Source organism: Artibeus jamaicensis, unplaced genomic scaffold (genome assembly GCF_021234435.1).
Source record: "Artibeus jamaicensis isolate MK-2021 breed Jamaican fruit bat unplaced genomic scaffold, CSHL_Jam_final scaffold_916, whole genome shotgun sequence".
Lineage (NCBI taxonomy): Eukaryota > Metazoa > Chordata > Mammalia > Chiroptera > Phyllostomidae > Artibeus > Artibeus jamaicensis.
In genome coordinates this window covers 17,254,289-17,267,631 of record NW_026522059.1, presented here as the reverse complement: position 1 = coordinate 17,267,631, position 13,343 = coordinate 17,254,289, and positions in this window count along the sequence as shown.

Sequence of the window (13,343 nt, the reverse complement as noted above, 5' to 3'; positions counted from 1 at the left end):
TTTATAATATGAGTAATTTATTTTCTAAAAAGTGTTTAAAATCTCTATCACCATTGTTAGTTATATGTACAAATATTGTATAAATATTAAAGTAAAAATCAAAGGTTATACTGAGTACTATATAATTATGTTTCTTATCTTAATTTACTTATGATTTCTACAACGTGCTTTCTATGTAGCTATGCGTAAGTTTTTTTAATGATTGAAACCAAAATAGAATGGAAATAAACTTATCTTGAGATTCATGCAGCATGACAGTTACAAAAAAGTGTCTAGAACATAACTGTAGTACATTTTATAATTGTTCATAAATAATTTTAGATGTCTTATATTCAGTCAATTATTTTATTTTATTTATTTTAGAAAGGGAGGGAGAAAGAAATGGAGAGAAACATTAAAGTATAAGAGAAACATGGATCAGTTGCCTCTTGCACAAGCCCAACTGGGGGTCCACAGCCCAGGCGTGCGCCCTGACCAGGAATCAAACCAGTGACCTTTCTGCTTGCAGGACAATGCCCAAACCACTAAGCCACACCAGCCAGAGCAAGTCAAATTTTCATGTATATATCCTATTGTTGAATTTAATATTGTTTAGGTTCAGAGGATATTGCTAATAATCAGTTAATAATGGAAGCCAGGGTAGTATGATAAACTTATAATTTACGAAATACTATAATAACGATATTCTTTCAAATTAATACACCCTTGGTCATTTTTTATTCTCACACCTCGTGTTGGATGCAGTAGATTAGAGATCCCCTACCTTGACACTATTGACATTATGAAGTGAACAGTCATTTGCTTTAGGGCACATATGTACATGTTAGGATGTTTAGCAGCATCCCTGGCCTCTACCAACTGGACGCTAGTAGTACCCCTTTCCTAGTTTCAACAACCAGAATTTGCCTCCAAAGATTGCTAAATGTCTTCTAAGAGACAAAATCATGCCCTGTGGAGAACTGTTATAGTAAATGAAACTTTGGATAAGATAAATCAGGTCCATGACCTCCATCTAGTAGGAGATACAAGCGACAATTAAAAGTGAATAAAATGGATCAATAACTGATTGTTCTCAATAGTTTAAATGTACTAAAGGGAATGCTGTGGTAGGTAATGGGAAAACCAAATTCAAATACTATGGTCATAGAGTACTTCTTGAGGAGGTAGCTCTTGAGCTGAATTTGAACAATGAAAATGAGATGCCTATTTGAGGAGGTAAACTAAATGTCAGCATCACATAGGTTAAAGAGTGCCTAGATCTGCCTGGGAAATCCAGATGAAGGTTGGCTTAGATGGTTTTATGTGTAAGATAGAGATCATGCAAATTTGTCAGAGAATTGAAGAATGTTTCTTTTTCCCCACCTTTCCATGGAATGGAAATAAAATATTCTAAGAAATCAAGGGAATAAAAGATAGCATTCAACACTGTGAATGGTCTAAGGTGTTACCCTGTTACATCCTAAAGAGTTAGCCTGTCACAGTTTTAAGGATGCTGGAAAAAGATCTGAGACCCCTGAGGCTGGGACAAAGGACAAACTTTTACTTACAATAATCATAGTACTCACATTGTTAGCATGATTAGATGCTGGTTCCCAGAACCCCAATTCACACAAGGTGATGCAAGGAGGGCAAAATACCAGAGACTGAAGTGGGTTACCTGACAGGAGAGTGTAGGAAGGAAACACCAATCTGTTATAATGGTTGTAGACATGTTTGCCCTACCTTTGCTCCAGTGAGCAACACAGTTTTTGTGATTCTAGACTATAAACAAACATGCCACAACCAAGGTTCTTAGGTACACAAGCATGATTTAAAAGATAATAAAGAACAATAAGATCGTTAGAGCTTCTGCTTGAAAGACATGCAAAAATGAAAGCAACTCATGGAGAATATCTTAGAGCACCTTGGAATAGTGTAATGAACTAAACTATGTCCTCCAAAAATTCATATGTTTAATTCTTGATGCCCCAGGTGACTGTATTTGGAGATAAGGCATTTGAAGAAGTAGTTATGGTTGACTAAGCTCACGTGGGTGGGGCCTCAATCTGTGAAAAGATGCCAAGGATGCACCTACACAGAGAAAGGCCCTGTGGGAACACAGGGAGAGGTGGCCAACCAGAGAGGCCTCAGGGACAGCCATACCTGCTGATGCTGCAGCCTTAAACATCCAGACTCCTTAACTGTGAGCAAATTTCTGTTGTTGAAGCCACCCAGTCTGTGGTATTTGTTATGGTAGCCTTAGCAGTCTAAGCATATTTAGAAAGCTGAAATCGAGATTATGTGTTATGTAAAGAATGAATCTTCAGAGGGAAAGAAAGAAAAAAGAACAGTCTTTACTAGCACACAGGAGCATTTAGGTTCCAGCAATTTTGAAGCATCTGCGAGTTTGCCTACTTACAAGCTAACAAGGTAGCAGGTCACAGTTGCTTGTAGAATACATGAACTCTGACTGGTCAGAGAAGAAGGACAAGTTGTTACTCATGGGAATAACAATAGCCAGATTATTGATGTTTTGTCTTGGTCCTTTGAGCCCTAGTTCCTAGAGGGCATTATAAAAAAAGCCAGCTAATACTTGAACATGCAGTGATTGACATTGCAAGGAAGGAGATCTGAGCTTAGAGAGTCTGAGTCATTTTTAAGAGCCAGTAAATATGCTGCCCCTTTGCCCACGAGGAAGATTCTGGGTCTTTTCCAGATGTAAGTCCAACTGACATTTGCACCAGATGAGAAACTATCTCTGTCTTTCTATATAGTTTGCTGTATAAACATCCTTGGAAAGACAGTCCAAAACAGGGGGAGTCAGTGCCACCCTTGGAAGATGTATAGAAACAGGATAGAACAATAGGGAATTACTGTCCAACATTAACGAGAAAGCAGAAGAGAAAGAACCAGCACATTTTTATGTGAGAAGTCTTGCCTATGTTTTATGCCAGATAGGTATCTTTGCAAAAGCTGCAATGTGTGGTTGCTTCTAAAGTGCAATTTAAGGGAAAATAAACTATAGGCCCTACTGCAGAAATATTTCTCCCTTTACTTAAGGTGAATACCTGAAATGCTACCCTTGTATTTTAGCTTCTGTGAAAAAATATTATACCACCTCTAAAGTTTTCTTTTTAGAAAAGAAATAACCCCGGGAAAGATAAAGCATTGTAACTAACATGTTGGTGTGAAGTAAATTTAGCTCAATGATTTGCCTCCTAATAAGAGAAAAAGTGGCACCCGGTAGTGGTAGGAAAGGTGAGGTGATACAAGAAGAAAAGGCAGGTGTTAAAGTCACTTTAAATAACATTTATATCAGGACTATCTATCTTGCTCTTATATTGCAGTCATTTTCTATGTTTAGAATTATACCATAAGTACATTGGCTAACACTCTATTATACATGTGGGTAACTTTTTATAATGCCTACAAATTTTCTGAAAATCTATTCTTAAATAGATTTTACATTTAAAATGATATTCAATAGTGTTCATCTCCTCGGGCAATTAAATGTCCTTGTTTAAATAATCAATGCAATATGTAAATGACTCCATAAAATTCTGAATCAAGGCTTAAATATTTAATCAACATAGTCAATATAGTAAGGGTTTTCTGTATGTACAACTGAAGCCTTCATGTGAAATGACTCACCCTCAAACTTGTGCACAAAAACCTGAAATAATGTTATCATACAGCTCCTCAGTAAAAGGGGTACTCAACCAACAATTCTTACATATATATATATGTTTATAGTTATGCAATATATAATGTGTTATTCAATATATATTGTGTTATATAGTAATGTATACTTTGTTATACAATATATTGTTATGCAATATAAATATAACACATATTTTTGTATAAATCATATATCTGTCCTTTTTACAAAGAGGCAGTTCAGTAGCATAAGGGTTAAGTGACTTTCTCAAACATAAACATGACAGCTACCCCACTGTCATATAAAGTCAGAGCTTCAGACTAAGTTCACTGTTTTCTTCACCACTTCTCAGTATTTTTTTAATCCTCACCCAAAGCTATTCTCATTGACTTTAGAGAGAGAGGAAGAGAGACAAAGAGAGAAAAACATTGATATGAGAGAGAATTCTCCCATATATCCCCTGACCAAGGAATGAACCCACCACCTAAACATGTGCCCTGACCGGGAATTGAACCTGCAGCCTTTCGGTGTTTGGATGATGCTCCAACCAACTGAGCCACCCAGTCAGGCCTTTCTCTGTATTTTCAATATAAACATTACTGCCATCATTTTATTTAGATGCTTATGGAGTAGCAGAGAGCACACTGGCACGCCTCACTTCTAAGTAATAAGGCATTCCTGGTGACCAGCAGCTAAGGTGAATTGCCATGAGTTGAAATATTGATTGTGAATAAGCAAAATTTTAATTACTATTTCTCCACATATAGAAAGTATGAAATAACTCTGTAACTAAATTCCAGCAAGGTACATTCTTCTTTTGAAATGGGGACTCTTTTTTAAGAAAAAATAAGAGTAGAACAGGAAACAAGCACTAATATTTTAAGGTAATTGGAAGATATACCTTTGTCCCTAGAAGTCAAAATTGCATTAGACCCTGTAGTGCAAACACCCAAAACTCAATGCAAAGTAGTTCAAGTGTGTGGGAAATTATAGGGTAGGATGACAGTATTTCAAATACCTGCCACTACTTGGTTGGTTTCTGTGGCTAACTGGGACTTCTAAAACTCTCTCCATCTTCTGTCTTTTCTTTCTGCCTGGTTTCCTCAGGTCAGTTCCCTCTGCATGATCAGACACGTGACAGCCTGCACAGTGCATGTCTCTTGCTTTCGCTGTGAGAGTGACAGATGCTCTGATCATTTAAAGTTTGAAAGCTGTCAGCCTAATATTCTGATTTTCCAAGAAGCAATGACCTTTAAGTCAAGCAGATACTGTAAAGAGACAGGCTCACAAACATGGACATCAAGTCACAGGCCTGTGCATAAGAAAGTACGTTAACCACAGAACAAGAAGTGCAACCACACACAACAATCCTATTCCCTGGAGAGGGGATAAAATCCTGGTGGCAGATGAAGATTTTAAAAATATTTATGACAGAAGAGTGGCTTTGGAGACTAGCTTTGTGACTTAAAATTATGTGGCTACATTGGAGGTTGGTTAGGAAGTGAGTGTTTGTGAGTCAAATGGCACAAGGAACACAGTATTTCCTGAAGTCATTAGGTAAGTGGATCGCTCTAGGATTTCCTCACACCCCTTTTGTCAGGGCTCTAACACAAACTATGGGACTCCATCAAATCAATAGTACACTCAGTGGCAAAGGTCATTTTGATTGCAATTGAACTGGAGTCCTGTGATAAACACCCCTAAAACATAGAAGAGAAGTCAACCTGAATCATACAATATCTATTTAAAACAAAAACACTAAAAGGCAATCCATCCAGAAGCTGCAAGTGCTCAACAAAAGATGAAGTCAATTCCCTTGTGTCTATATGCAACAGCAATAGCTGATGTGAACAATTCAGGTCCTTGAATGAACATCAATTTCTTGAACTAGAAAATTCACTAGCTTTTCCCAGCAGCATGGTAGTTATGCCAAAACCTAAGAGGATGTCTACTTCCTTATTCTTCCATCTCCTTTGCCTTTTCTCACTCTTCTATTTGCTTGCCAACATTTTCAACTAATGTTTATAACGACCTTAATTCCCATCAACTAAAAATGTAATAAGATAGGGTAAATATAGTTCTTTATTTAGTGATATATTGGATGGAGCAGGTTTAATATTCTCAGTCAGCCGTTTATAGCCAGAATTTTGAAAGCTCCTTTTGGCACTGGCTTGCAGGCATGATGAATGGAGGCAATGGACAAGTGAAGCAGAATAGCAATTTCTCCCATAGGAAGACTGCAATTTTAGTTATAAATAGTCTAATGAAAATTATACCACATATTAGAGAAATGAAAAGTGAATTAATGAAAAAGTTTGGTTTTAGTATTTCATTTTTCAACATTATTATCATTTATTTATTTGTGGAGTGATGACAAGCACTTGGCTTTAGTTGAGCTATTAGAGGAGACAGAGTTCCTACCCTAATACAATTTCTTATTGCAAGGACACAAATGCAGGAAGTAAAACATCATTTGGTTTATATGAGGATGTGATCTTTTTAATTTTTAAGAAGTGTGACATTTTACTGCTAATTTTTTGCTACTTAAGGGAGGGGATGATTGATGCAAAAAAAATTGAGTTTAAGAGGGTAACCCTTAGCAAAAATTCAATATTGTAAAGGAAAGAAACTTAATTTGATTATTATAAGGTTTTACAAAGCATCACAATATCAGATGTGCTTAATTAATAAATATCCACTGTATATTACTAGACAGTGATAGCAACAAAAAGTCTTCTGAACAAGAATGTCAAGTCACTTTGGCCAGAAATCCTATAATAAAAAAATGAAAATTTAAAAATAAATCCAATTTTTGTCACATAAATAAAAATGTGGAAGCCACAACTCAAGGTCAGATCATCTGCCCATGATTTATGCTCCTTTAAAGACCAAAGGAAACTACTGTATTATCAATAACTTTTCATTATGTCATTTATAGAAGAAAAATAGCAATGATTTTTTTTTCTGGCCTCTTCTCACAGAAGTAAAAAACTAAAACTTCAGATAATATTGTTATCATTCCTGTGGAAAACAAAGTGAACACCCTGAAATTGTGCTTTCAAATTTGTTTCCAATTAGTGGTGATTGATTGTATGCATATTTGATCAACCATTATTGGTGCAGAGACAAAATAAACATTGCTGATTCCAAACCAATGCACAGATGAGAAATAAAGCTGAAAGAGACAGCTTTCAAGCCTCCCTCATAGCCCTTGAATTATGTTTTTAAGAAAATTATCATCCTGCTTTAAAAGTTGCATAAGAACGGGATGTATTTTCCTTGTCACAGTTTACACAGGGGTTACCTGTCTTTTCAATTACAGAGTCTGAGAAAGGCCCAGAAAATGCTTGTGCAAAGATGTTCCATTTTGGTCTGCTGCATTTTTCTTTGGCAAATTTTGCACCTCATCAGCGTTACCAAGTACGGCCATCTCCAAAGTGCAAGCTGACAGCAGGACAACAGGAAATACCCACTAGAACAAAAAGGTGTATAGTGTTTTAAAACTTATATTCCAGGAACAGAATAACTGATCTTCTCAACAAGCAAATAGAAAACACTTCACAGTTAGAAGAAAACAGTGCTACACTTATAATTATTTCAAACAGCTCTCATTAGTTGAAAGCGATTGTGTGCATTCAAGGAAAACCAGCAAACAGTGACAGCAAACATGGTAAAGCATGCGGCTTTGTTGCCTCTGAGGATGAAAGCCATTCAAAGCAAAAAACCAGGAAAGCTGATGATTAAAAATAAATGTACATGCATATTTCTTTGATAAAATAGAGCTTTTGTAGTTATAAATTCCTCCCGTGTGCGGTCTCACTATTAAAATATCATTATTATTTTTTGTTCTATTTTCTCCAGGGTATATTTAAGATAACCCATTTGCAGGTGTACATTTAGAAGCTATTTTTTTATTTCCTCTAATTTTCAAATTTATAGACATCTACAAGATGAATTTGAACAGCCAGAAAAAATAAAAGTCTTCTATTAAGTAAGTTCAACAGTTATATCCAATAGAAAGAAAGGTCTGCCAGGAAGAGAGGCCCTTAATCTGTTTCCCAGCCAAAGGAAAACAACACCAGTAAAAACTATTCCCAGACCAGCGAGAACAAAGTTCTTCATTCACAAAGTGAAAGATGCCAAAGACAACTAGAATGTTTAGTAAAATCCAAGGAATGGCTTTGATTGCAAAATACTCAATCTTTTTAAGTGGAACCAAAATTTATTTTCTAGATAGTTGCAACTTATGAAATTAAGAGGACATGCATATACTCACTAACTTACTTTGTTTTAAAAATAGATTATGTTCTGTGTATTATGCTTCTGTTTTTCTGTTTTATTCATAAAATTACATCCGTTTTAGAAACCAATTCAGAAACCTTACATTAAAACTCAGTTCTAACCCAACACCTGTTTCTGTTTTTTTCTTTCTTTTCTTGTTTCAAAAATCACAACTGAATATTAAGCTATTTATATTCTCACAAACAAATTCCAGAAAATGTTTGACATATTATGTTCAGAGAAAGGTCATTAACCTAGTGAAGTTTAATTACATCGGTTAAGTGTGATGTACAGGGTGGAAAAGATAATTAGAATTTGTTGAAATCTTCAACTACCTTTCAAAAAAGCTTGAACTTGTCCAAGTCAGTAAACTAGCATTGTTATTTTGGTGGAGGGAGAAATGGAAGGATGGAATATAGCATGATCAGACTTACATTTTATCAAGGTCATCTGATAAAAACTGATGAATTGGCAGGAGGGCAGAAAGTCTAGAGTTTTGAATAATGATTAATAAGGTATTTTTACTGTGGTAGTCAAATTAAAAAAGACAAAATCTTGAAACACAGAGCATGGAGAGAGAAAAGGGATTTGAGAAGCACTTTGGACATGAAATCGATGAGGTAAGATGATTTTCTGGAGGGAAAACCTAAGGATTTCATGAAAAGGACTTTAATGTCAGCATTTGGTGAAGGGGGCTACCCTATCAATAGATTAGGAAGTATGTATGGGAAGACAAACAGGTGTTGAAAAAATTATGAATTCTGAGAAGTCAATTTCAAGCAATATGATTATTAGTAATTATTTATTGGGAGGTAAACATAAAGCAACTTATATTTGTTACCACCTTCTCGTTACCTTCTTCCCACAATGAAAGAATAGCCCACCACACTGGGCATAAAGCAATGAAATATCAAAGATTTTTTTCAGTCAGACAACTTGAAAATAGAATTAAACAAAGAGCCTAAGGCACCTTTGTGAATCTATCTGAGTAGGGAAAATTGTATAGGATTCAGTGAATGTCATTCTTTCTCCTCAAAGAAGAAAGGTATAAATCTTAAACACTGACTTAGCATAAAGAAAATTAAAGTTTTATGTCTGAATACCAATGAGCAGAGCACTCAAACTGGGACAAAAATGTCAGAACAAAAAATAGTCATTGTTAACAGGTAATAATTGATAGACCAGAGTATGCATTTTATATTTTGTGGCATAGGATTTTTGACTAAATTAATGTTTTGTATTCTAATTTCATTTTGTTGCAGAACGTCTTCTTAGCTGGTCTGAAAAATATTCAGATACCCCATTAAAATACCAAACTAGGAAAAACTAATCAATGATTCTTCATGTTGGTTGGCATAAGGGTCAGAGTCAGCCTTACAATATAGATAAAGCATTGGCATACCGTAACCTAGTGGTTATTTACTAACCATAACCATATTGAGGAAAACCAACATTAAAAAATCCTCCAAATCCGTTACTGCCACAGATTTCCCATTCTAAACACTCAAGAAAGATATATGCAAACTAGCTAAGACCAAACACTGCATGAGGGCTCCCAGCTTAGACCTTTCTGATCTCCCGAGATGTGCCCATGGCAATGGCTGCTGCAGCGTAAATGATGAGCCTAAGTCATGGGCATTTTTTTTCCTTGGCTTCCCTCCAGTTCTTGTTTGACTCTCAAGTTTGAAGCCTATGTGCTTACAGGAAAATTGATTTAAGAGGAGCCCAGAGGACTGACTTCAATAAATAAACTTCCTTTTAAAGAAATCCCAATATTTTGGCAGATAGATAAAAAAAAAAAGCTTTAACTTCTTGTACATGACTGAAAACTCTCAACCAAATCTCCCCATTCTGTCTAGTTGTTCCTTAAATCTCCCCAGAATGAACATATAACAATATCTTAGTTTTGAATTTGAATATTTGTCCTTCCTTTCTTTTTCATTTTTACAAATTAGGCCAGGGATTGAGAAAGAGGTTGTCAAGCTTCTTATTGTAATTGCAGTATACCACTGTTGATATTTTAAAAAATTATTTTAGAAATTGAGCATTTTTACAAACTGATGGCCGACCTGATAATGAATTTGAACATAATTGTTAAAACTCAGGAGATTAAATATATGTAGCCCCACCAGGGCCCTAATATAAGATTCAAGAAATCTGGCCTGTGTTTTTATCTTTGTTTTCAGTGGTATGATATTTTCCCTAGAAAAATCTGAAAACCTACTATGTCACATGTATACAACCCACTCTCTGAGTATTTTGTCTCTACTTAGCTATGGCTAGACCCCCAGCACTTTGTAAAATTCTCATTTTGAAGACACTTTTAAGGAATTCTCACATGACTTCATTTAAAAACAAAAGTCTGATTTTGTATTAGTTTGTTTTATTTTCCACTGTGGGTCTCCTATAGTTCTATCATCTGTACTCCCTCACCACACACTGGGAAGTTCAATGTCTTAAGGTCACTACCACCGTGTATCTGCAAGCTGTCTTTGTTTCTCCCTTTACCTGTCACCTCACATGATTTTGACCAAGAACTATTCTTACCCAGTTATTTTTGCTTCCTAGTGGGTATCACCTTCTCTGTTGGACCTCACTGCTAATACCACTGTGATTCTGAGAAGCCCTTACAATTGGTTTTCCCAGAGAAAATAAATCAGTTACTCTCCCCATTAATTCCTCAAATGCCCTTTCAAAGATGTTCTAAGACAGTGTATCTTATTCTTTAATAACTATAGAAGTGTCAGCGAAACACCATTTTAACCACATGCAAGAGTTTCATGAATCCTCTGTTCCTTTTTTGTCATTCTATTAAGATTAAGATATGAGCTCATGGCATATTTGGCCAAACAAAACCTGAATGAAACCCTCCTAGCTCAGCATCCTCTATCCATTATAATAATTAATGCCTTGTTACTAGGTCAAGGGTGCCTACCTAACCTTATAACAAGTTTCTTAGCTTTTTAAAATATATTTTATTGATTATGCCACTACAGTTGTCCCATTTACCCCCTTCATTCCCCTCCACCCTGCACACCTCGTCCCGCCCACATTCCCCTGTGTCCATGTGTTCATGTCCATGTGTCATAAGTTCTTTAGCTTCTACATTTCCCACACTACTCTTGCCCTCCCCCCTGTCTATTTTCTACCCACCATCTATGCTACTTATTCTCTGTACCTTCTCCCCCCTTCTCCTCCTCCCACTCCCCTGTTGCTAACCCTCCATGTAATCTCCATTTCTGTGGCTCCACTCATGATCTAACTGTCTGCTTAGTTTGCTTTTGTTTTAGGTGTGGTTGTTAATAACTGTGAGTTTGCTGTCCTTTCACCATTCATATTTTTAACTCCTTTTTCTTATATAAGTCCCTTTAACATTTCATATAATAAGTGCTTGGTGTTGATGAACTCCTTGAACTTGACCTTATCTGAGAAACACTTTATCTGCCCTTCCATTCTAAATGAAGGCTTCATCATAATTACATCAAGATTAAAATGAAGCAGAGAATTCTAGAAGCAACAAGAGACAAGGGGACAGTCACCTACAAAGGAGTTTCTTAGCTTCTTAAGTCAACAGTCATGTGATGCTCTTTATCTGAATCACAACACTAGGCAAAGTTCATTACATGTAGAGCAAGAGAATTGGAAATGAAGAGAGTCCTAGGAGTTTCATTAAAACATGGGTCTCTGTGGTCATCTGCTCCTATATTTCCATGGTGAGTGGTGCCTTTATATAATTTATATTTAGCTTAGTTCTTTTTCCTTTAAAGAATCTCAATATGTTGGAATTTCTCTGAACTATTATCATATTTTGTGACAAATTTATTTAGGACCATTTAACATTTTGACAATATAAGAAGAACCTATGCATGAAGATTGTTATATCCTTTGCATATCATGTGAGTGAGGAAATATTCTTTTCAAACATGAGGTTGGTATTAGTTACCATTTACATGTAGGAAATTCATCTAAAAACAGAATCATCTGTGAAAATATAATATCCACCATAAAAAGACACTTACCCATAGAAAATGCCTCTAATTAACATGCTTCTTCATTTCAAATATATAATTTTAATTGTAAAATAAGGAAATATAAAGTAAATCATTAGTTAATCAAAATCAGAATGTATAGTTATATTCAACTCATACAAATTGAATGCGTGAAAGCAGAAGCTTATTCTCAGTTATTATAGTGATATTCTTAATCACGTGCATGTACTAAAACAAATTCTTCAAACTCTCATTCTGCTTGCTCTTGATAACATCAAAAAAAAGAAAAGAGGCATATGGAAGAATATAATATTAAATGTACAGTGACAGGCATGTAACTGATTAATTTTTGTCATTGTTGTTGACATAAATGTCTCACATGTTTTCTGAGAGTGTTTCATTTTCATTTATACCTGTGCATATGTTAATATATCTCAGTATCGATCTGGTTCTGGAGCAGCTAAAATAGGAGATGCTGCTGACTCGGGAGAGTGTGGTAAGCAGGAGGAATTGGGAATGAGCCCATTTACTGAATGCATCAGGGTTCTAAAATTTTTTGATTCATGGAAAATTTAATTAAAGCTGTGGGTTTTCTTCATACACACACACACACACACACACACTATGTTTTTTTTTTAATTTTTACTCATTTTCTGTCCATGAAGCAAGAAACTCAGTTTGAAATTTCAGATGTGGTGCTGCAAAAACAAAATAGCACTTAATAGAATGAAATTATATGAATGACCAGAGACTTTCTACCCATATAGGCAGCATCTAGAAATTACTCAAAGGAATTATTATTATCATCATTATTTTTATTAAACTATTTGCCAGTTGCTTCACAAACTTTAGCAAAATACTTCACATACACTAAAAATTAAATATACACAGCTTCATTCTATTTTGATTATCACTCTAAAGATGGTGGTGTGTAGAGGGAAAAATTAGGGTTAAAGAAAGAGTCCCCCCCTCAAATCATCCAGTGTGTGACAGGTAGAGACTGGGGTTAAAACCAATCAGTCTTGTTTCAGACTAAAACATCACAGCAAGAACACACAACTTTGGGAACCGCAAGGGGGTAATTAAATAGCAATAGGTCACTCTGTCCACAAATGAAAGACCCACAGCCCCGAGAACAGATAAGAGGCTTTATTTCAGTCTCAGTTTAGGGAGAACTGTCACCTAGAAAACAGGGCTTCTATTAAGCAGGTTTCAATGTTACAGAAGGAGAGAGATGTGTAATTAGTAGAACTAGCGGGGATGAAAGGTTTTAGATCTCAAAATAGAAGAGAGTCTAGTTAAAAGAACTGACAAATTAAAAATAAATGTCATTACTTCCAAGAAACGAACAATTTCCTTCTTTCTAAAATAGCCTTGGACTAGTCAATAATCCCAATTTTTTTAAGTTCAGATGTATGAGCTGAAAACCACAGCTA